At 40.5% G+C, this 7,846-nt stretch overlaps 1 protein-coding gene and 1 long non-coding RNA gene across 2 annotated transcripts in view; one reads left to right on the top strand and one right to left on the bottom strand.

Annotated features, from left to right (window-relative positions):
• Positions 1 to 7,846, bottom strand: part of LOC118749347 (mitochondrial import inner membrane translocase subunit Tim17-B) — a 144,608-nt gene that overhangs the window by 8,273 nt on the left and 128,489 nt on the right. The gene's annotated exons all lie outside the window — the stretch shown is intronic.
• On the top strand, positions 5,357 to 7,567 carry LOC118749354. The gene is made up of 2 exons (XR_004994204.1): positions 5,357 to 6,696; positions 6,750 to 7,567. It is a non-coding gene; the product is annotated as an uncharacterized LOC118749354 (long non-coding RNA).

The raw sequence follows: 7,846 nt of genomic DNA, 5'->3' as shown, positions 1-7,846 counted from the left end.
CGTTTTTTCACTGCACTTGCACAACATTCGCATTCGCAAAAGCTCCGTATTGATTATTGAGAATGCGAAAGCGAATGTTAAAATTAATGCGGAAGCTCGGCGGCTGCTAATGTGAATGCGAATATTGACAAGAACCCTTGTGTAAAAATGATTGAAATATTTTTTCGACATAATATTGAAATTTATGTTATTGAAAAAAAGTACCAGGGTGCTTTTGTTTTGGCCAGTACTGCATGTGCACATTAGTTAGCAATTATTCATTGAATTGAAGACGAAATCATAAGTTTTTTATGTAGATATCGAGATTATTGACTTAAAAACTGGCAAGCATGAATTAAACAATTAAAAATATTGTTTCAGGAATCCCAGCAATGACGGGCAGTGCTATAATCGGCGGAGTTTTGCTGGCATTAATAGAAGGCGTTGGAATTTTATTTACACGTCTTTCAGCAGAACAATTCCGAAATCCTACTCCGCCAACTGAGGACCCACTGGCGTTGGAAAGTTCATCAAAGTCCTTTAGTTTCGGACAGCCGCAGCAACATCAATCTCAATATCAGTAACCGGTACAACAATAAAAGTATCGGTGAATGCGTGGACTACGTGGATTTTAAAATAACTACCCCTGGCACGTTCTTAAATCATATAAGTTTAAATCGGTGCGATTTCCAAAATAACTTTGAATATTTGTATTTGAAATAATTAATATCTTTTACACACATAATTTATGAAATACATATTTAAGTATTTAAAAAGAAAATTGGAGATCGTGGGTAAACATATTAGCCAGGACAAAGAGCATTGAAAATACACCCTGCACTTTTTTGACATTTTCAAATAAATTTCAAACCCATACGGACAATTATTTTCGTTTCCAATCTTTTACAAATAATCTAAACTCGTAAATGCCTAAAAAATCAACTGAAAAGCAAGAATCCCATTAAGATTTATATCTGGCCAAGGACTGTCACTCTAGCAACACTCCCTAAAAACTTTTTGGGGAATTTGTATCCTGTTACAACAACACCAACGAGCCTGCTGTCGTTGCTGTAGCGAAATCAGAAAAATCTTTATAGCTTGGAGATTTTTGGTTATCAACTTTTGCTCCTAAGAATTGCTATTTTTACAACGCTTTTATCAACTTGCAATGTTGTATGTCCAGACATCATTTTTACCTATAATTAAAGATTATAATCAAAGTTCCTATACAAAAGTCTAGACATCAACCTCGACGGTAGGCCCTGCCGGAAGTAGTTAAATATTGCACCTAAAAATATGCACTACATACGCTACAGCGGAAATGGACGAAATGCCATTTCTTTAAATGAAATTAATTACGTGAGCACAAAACAGTTGGCTTGCATTGCACAAAATAACTACAAAAATTGTTGGGCCCAACTTTTACAAATAGGAATTGAATAATAATCTTATTTGTACTAATTTGTATTTGCGCAAATATTTGTGTGGTGTATTTTGCGCAATAGTCTTCTTGATTCACTGCAAGTTAAATTATTTTAAAATCTGTGGCAAAATTTTATATTGACACAAGACTAAAAAGTTTAAATAAAATAAAATAAACTAAAACTTTTTAATATACCACGCTTTTATAAATTGACCTAAAAGTAGAAAATAATATTTTTCAGTCCCATAAAATTAGTTTGGATAACTTTAGATTTCGAAATTTTAGCAAAAGTCATAAACAATTTATGAGATTGAAAATGAAAAGCGTGGGGCGCATGTAATAGACCATGGTGAAATAATAATAAGGTGTTGTCACTTAGGGCGTGGTTGTTGTAATTTTGGCAATTTCGGCATACCAGCATTACAGTAATGCCTACTCTATTCATTCCAATTTCATTTCTGGGCAAAATGGAACAAAAATGGAGCAGACAATTTTGTGAAAAAAGTATGCGTAGGTATCATTTACTACGTTTATACGCACGTATTAGTTGCAAATAACAATTTGCAAAATGGTAAGCTTTGCCTATAAACGCTGAGTTAATTTTTTATTTGAAAATAACTAAATCACGCAAATAAGTTGTGATTAGTGGTACTATTTGCAAATAAGCGCAATACGCCGCCATTCTTAGGTTTATTTTCTTTTTCGATGGGCCTTTTAATAATCAAGACCAAGTTCATTTTTAACTTTATTTTCTTTTTCGATGGTCATATTATTTCCTTTTTATAATCAGGCAATATTAAAAAAGAATTTTTCACCATCAAATTAACAGTGATTTAGGTATTTGCAAATTATTTTTATTTGCAAATAGCTTACGTATAAACGCAGTAACTGTTTATTTGTTTCGCTTTTGCTATGACTTTTCGTTTCAAATTCATTGGAAAATTTTAGCGATAATTTCCAATAATTGTGATTTTCTAAGTAAATTTTTAGTAAAATATATACTACTAGTGAACCCGCATGGCGTTAAAACACCAAAATTTAATTTAACTTTTTAAACAGGTTGAAACACCATTTAAAACCCCAAAAAAGACATTTCTGGACGAAGACCCATGGTGTCGGTTTTTCGTTTCATAAAAAAAAAAAAAAATAAAAAACTTAAGGAAAAAATACAAATAAAATTCCATACGGGCTAATATGTAATTTTTAGTAGAACTTAAGAATAATTAAATAAAGAGAACGGTATAATTTAATTTGTTTTAATATATTTAAATGAAAGACGGAAAATAGTTCTAATTTTTTTAAGTTTTAACCATCATCATATCGACGGCTGAGTGGAAGATCGACCTATCTCGGCAGCCAGTTCGAAAACGCCCTATCTCAGAAAATTTTTCAACAACACTATATCTCAGAAAACTTTTCAAGAACACCCTACTTCAGAATTTTATTGGAAAACACCCTACCTGAGAATTGGGTTGAATAACGCCCTATCTCAGCTGCCGATTCAAAAACGCCCTATCTCAGCTTATTTTCAATGTATTTTCGTTTGAGATAGGGCTTTTTTGAACCGAGTTCTGAGATAGGGCGTTCTTCAACAAAATTCTGAGATAGAGTGGTTTTCAATAAAATTCTGAAATAGATTCTTTTCCAATAAAATTCTGAAGTAGGGCGTTCTTGAAAAGTTTTCTGAGATAGGGCGTTTTCGAACTGGCTGCCGAGATAGGTCGATCTTCCACTCAGCCATCGATATGTGTGTGGTACGACCGTGTGGCCTTTAAGTTTTACAAATAATAATTTAAAGTTAGAAAATATAAATGAATAATAATTATTAAAATCAATATATTTGATCGAAAAAATAAAAATTAAGTAATAATAATTCTTTTGAGCGAAAAAATTTAACTGTAATTACACTGGTTTACAGAAAAAGTATTTTATTGATGCAAGGTTCATTTAACTGGTGTGGGGTCCACTGATATATGCATGTATTGGAAATAGTACCCAAAAAGTAGTAAAAATAATCCTAATCTTTTCGCCCTTTTTCTACTACCCCAAAATGCATGGCCGCAATTGGCATGCAGAAAAAGTGAGGTTATGTAAGTGAGATCACCTTATATTTATTTCACCATGTAATAGACTCGAATTGATATGAAAAGTAATATATGTATGTATGTATGTGGGTATATGAATAATGACCGCTTAAAATCGATGTCAAATTCGTACTTTCGCTGTGGAAATTTTAGGTCTATGTTATGTAGTTTGACTATTGTTAATTAAATCTAATGTTTTTGTTGTAGCAGCAGTACTCACCCCCCGGGGTTTCGTCATGGGTCGTCTTCGTCCCCTGACTCGGACAAGCCTGAGGCCAAGAAAGCGGACGGCGTCGATAGGCGCGGTCAATAGTGCTTCTGGTGTCAGGGTGCTGTGTGGACCTTGCCCGCATGCAGGGCATGTGTCTTCCACTTCTGGGTTCAGCCGGGAGAGATAGCTGTTTAGTCTGTGGCACCACCCAGAACGGAGTTGTGCTAGGGTCTAATCTAATGCTTTATATTGCATGCGCTCCACGTTTTTCGTTTTCAATCTTACAAATTATTTATAATGACTTGCTAAAATTTCAAAATCAAAAATTATCAAAACAAATTCTATGGGACAGAGAAATATTATTTTCTACTTTAAAAAGTTTTTTATTTTATTTGTTTGGGATATATCGATTCACAATGTTAGTAAAAGTTTCAACTACATATTAGTGAAATTCGAAAATTTGTATGGAATGTTTTTGTACCATAACAGTTATACATTTTATCGCAAAAACGTTGTTTCATAATTCATAAAGTTATTAGATGATAAATATTTTTTATTTCGTCGATAAGAGTTATAAACCAACGTTTATTTTTTAAGTTGCCTGGTAACTGTTTTGCCGGAGAAATATTTATATATACACATAAATATATAGCCGCTGAATTTTAATTCGCTGCACTATGTCTATATCGTTGTAAAGCTCATACAGCTCATCGTTAAATCGTCTGCGATATTCGCCATCACTAATGCTTAAAGGTCCGAAAATCTTTCGCAGAATCTCTCGAAAACTCCAAGAGCCGCCTCATCAAATGCTTTCATTGTCCATGCCTCCGCGCCATATACCAGCACAGGCATGATGAAAAATGTCCGCGGATACATTTGGATACAGTTTTCGCAGTTTTCGATTTTTTATGGATACTTTAAAGGCTAAGGCAGTGGCAACACTGGTTGGACCTGTCAAAGGCGTTTGACACTGTCAGCCATTCCACGCTACTAAAAGATATAGAGGTTTCCTCTCTCCCACAGAGGCTCAAACGCTGGTCGGCAAATTATCTGAGTTGTCGACACTCGTCGGTAATGTTAAGAGACAAATCGGGCAAACTGAGGAAAATAAAACAGGGGGTTCCACAGGGTGATGTCCTTTCCCCGCTACTGTTTAACTTATATATTTCAAAGCTCCCCCAACGACCAGAGGGAGTCTCGATTGTCTCTTACGCCTATCTTGCTCGATCATGGCGACTGGGAATGGAATTCATGACTTTTGTTCGAAAGTAAACTGGTATCCCTCCGAGCTTTCTCGCTTCTTCACTGCGAAGTGCCTAGCCCTCTCCCCTACGAAATCCTCTGCGACCTTGTTCACCACCTGGACGAAGGAAATCAGGCTACCGCTGGGAGTTCACGATACACCATATACACCAATTCCGACGGTGAATAACCCCAAAAGGCTCGGAGTAATATTCGACGGTCTGCTCTCCTTCTCTGCGCACGCAACCGCTATTGTCAATAAAGTACAGAGCCGCAACAAGGTCCTCAAGTCGCTAGCCGGCAGTACTTGGGGCAAAGGCAAAGAAACGTTGCTGGCAACATACAATTCAATAGGCCGGCCGGTTTTAAATTACGCAACACCAGTGTGGTCGCCGGGGACTAGTAAGACGCAGTGGACGAAGCTACAGACAGTACAGAACACCGCACTCAGGATAGCGACTGGATGCCTCCTGATGTCGCCAGAACACCACCTTCATAACGAGGCACAAATGCTCCCAATCAAGGAGAATAGCATAATGCTCTGCAAGCAGTATTTGATTGGGAGCCACCGATGTGGCCACCCAAACAGACCGCTGCTTGCAAAGGAGCCCTCGCCTAGGCCCGTCAGGAGGCATCTATACGAACTGACGGACGAAATCCAGAGGTTCATCAAGCAGCCTCTGGACCCGTCAGCATACCGAATGGCCCTGAACGGTATTCACGGAGACAAGAAAAACAATAGCCCAACTACAGCAGGTTAAACTCATACCTGAGTAGACTGAATGCGGATGTGCCAAATGAGTGTCCGGCATGAGGAGAGACCCCTCACGACTCGAAACATCTCTTCGCATGCCCGGAAATCCCTACAACCCTAACGGCATTGTCCCTGCGGACCGACCCTGTAGAGGCTGCATGCTTCCTAGGGCTGCCGTTAGTGGAACTTGACGGCAACGAGTGAGATATCAACCGATCTGGGCGGGGTTATTGTAGCCGCTACAACAACAACAACAACTCTGGGCGGTTTGGATCGGGGTAAGGAGGACGGGGCCATCGCCAGGGAAGACTGGAGGAAGTTGTCGTCGGCCTTATCAGGAGTTTTCATGAGGGTGGTCAGGGAGAACCCGGGGCCACCGCCGCGGTGCGAGAGTGCTGGTTGGCACCAGGGTATGTTTAGGAAGGTGGTGTACGCCGACGGGCGGTCGGCCTCGCTCTACAGGGCTGCAGTAGCGTTGATCGAGGAGGTGTGGAAGGGAGCCAGACTCGAAAGCCTCGCCGAAAAAACGGAGTAATTTACTTTAGCTTCGAGAAGATAGTCATGAAGGTCTACAAGACTGACTCCAGGGGAGAGGACGAGCCTGTTCCGGTTGCGCTGGCGGGCATAAACACGAATGCGGAGGATGCCCCGTAGGTATGGAGGTCGAATCCGTCATGTCGGACAGTGACAGCATTGCTAGCCCTCCTTCTGCTGCGGGATCGGTCATTTCTGTTGGCCCGCTGTTCGACAGGGCGGAGGAGGAAATGCTCCTTGTGTCCGATGGGGATGGCGCCTGCGGAGGCCTGCTGGAGAGGATTTCGGAGAATGAATATTTTTCAGATCAATCTTCAGCACTCTTAGGCGGCGTCAGCCAACCTCTTAATCCGCCTTGAGAAAGGTGGAGTTGATGTAGTCCTGATCCAGGAGCCGTGGCTGAGCAGTTGCAATACGGTTTCTGGTATCGGGACGAGGGACTACAGACTGGTGGCGCAGCGGGACGCAGGTAGACCTCGATCCTACATGCTCATCATTTGCTTTTATTCTGCATCTTTTCAGCGATCGTGACATTGTGACGGTGAGCCTGGAGGGTGCAACCGGTGAACTCTGGTTGATCTCCGCTTATATGGCGCACGAGGACGGAGTGGAGCCACCTCCGCGCTTAATAAGGAATGCGGTGGCAGAAGCTAGACGCAGGAGGGCCGCGTTGTTATTGTGTGTGACACGAATTCCCACCATACGATTTGGGGCATCTCAGACATCAACACTAGAGGTGAGTCACTCTTTAACTCTATTCTAAATGAAAATGTATGTATATGTAATAGGGGGAGCGACCCCACTTTTGTAACGGCAAGTAGAGAAGAGGTTTTAGATATCCCTCTGGCCTCTTCTGATATAATGTCCCGTATATCTGCCTGGAGAGTCATTAGTGACCACTCCTCCGATCATCGGTACATACGATTTGCTATGGACGAAGAGCGTCCTAAGTACGAACCTTACTGGAATCTGAGGAGAACCAACTGGGACTCTGTAAAAAACGCCTTTGCGCACTATGAAAGTGTATGTATACATGTTGCGGAAACAAAATCATTTTTCTGACCAAAAATTTGTATCTACGGTATACACTAGTGCTATGGTGCGAAACTTCACTAACCCTACGGTTCGATAAAGCAGAGGTGAGCATGAGTGTGTGGATGTGTGATCCTGTCAAAAGGGAGCTTTGAAAGATACATGAATAGTCGAAGATTGAGCCGTTCGTTTTGGCCTACACTTTCATCTATAAAAGGCCCATGTTGAAGTCAACAACGGCACAATTATAAAGTTGCGGTGCGCGGTTACAGTGTGCGTTGAGTGCGGTCTTTTTATAACCGATCAAAAAAAAGTTTAACAAAAATAAGGGGGAGCAGTTTGCCGATCGTCCGAATAAAACCGCCAGCTAAAGGGATCCTGGGTTATACCCGTGCACCATACAAACACCAGAGTGTGAGGTAAGTCCAAGTTTCATGACATAAAGTTTATATGTACATACGTGGGTGAATCTATGCACCACTGCCTTGCAAAAGATGAGGAATATGAGGCCTGCAATCTTTTCCCAAACTTGCAACGTGAGGGTGCATATAGTTATTCATGCCCGCTGGGGCGGCTATCTGTCCATC

This window comes from Rhagoletis pomonella, unplaced genomic scaffold, assembly GCF_013731165.1.
Source record: "Rhagoletis pomonella isolate Grant_MI unplaced genomic scaffold, Rhpom_1.0 Rhpom_scaffold_00001, whole genome shotgun sequence".
Taxonomy (NCBI): domain Eukaryota; kingdom Metazoa; phylum Arthropoda; class Insecta; order Diptera; family Tephritidae; genus Rhagoletis; species Rhagoletis pomonella.
Note: the sequence above shows the minus strand (reverse complement) of the source record. Positions and strands in the feature narration are given on the sequence as shown.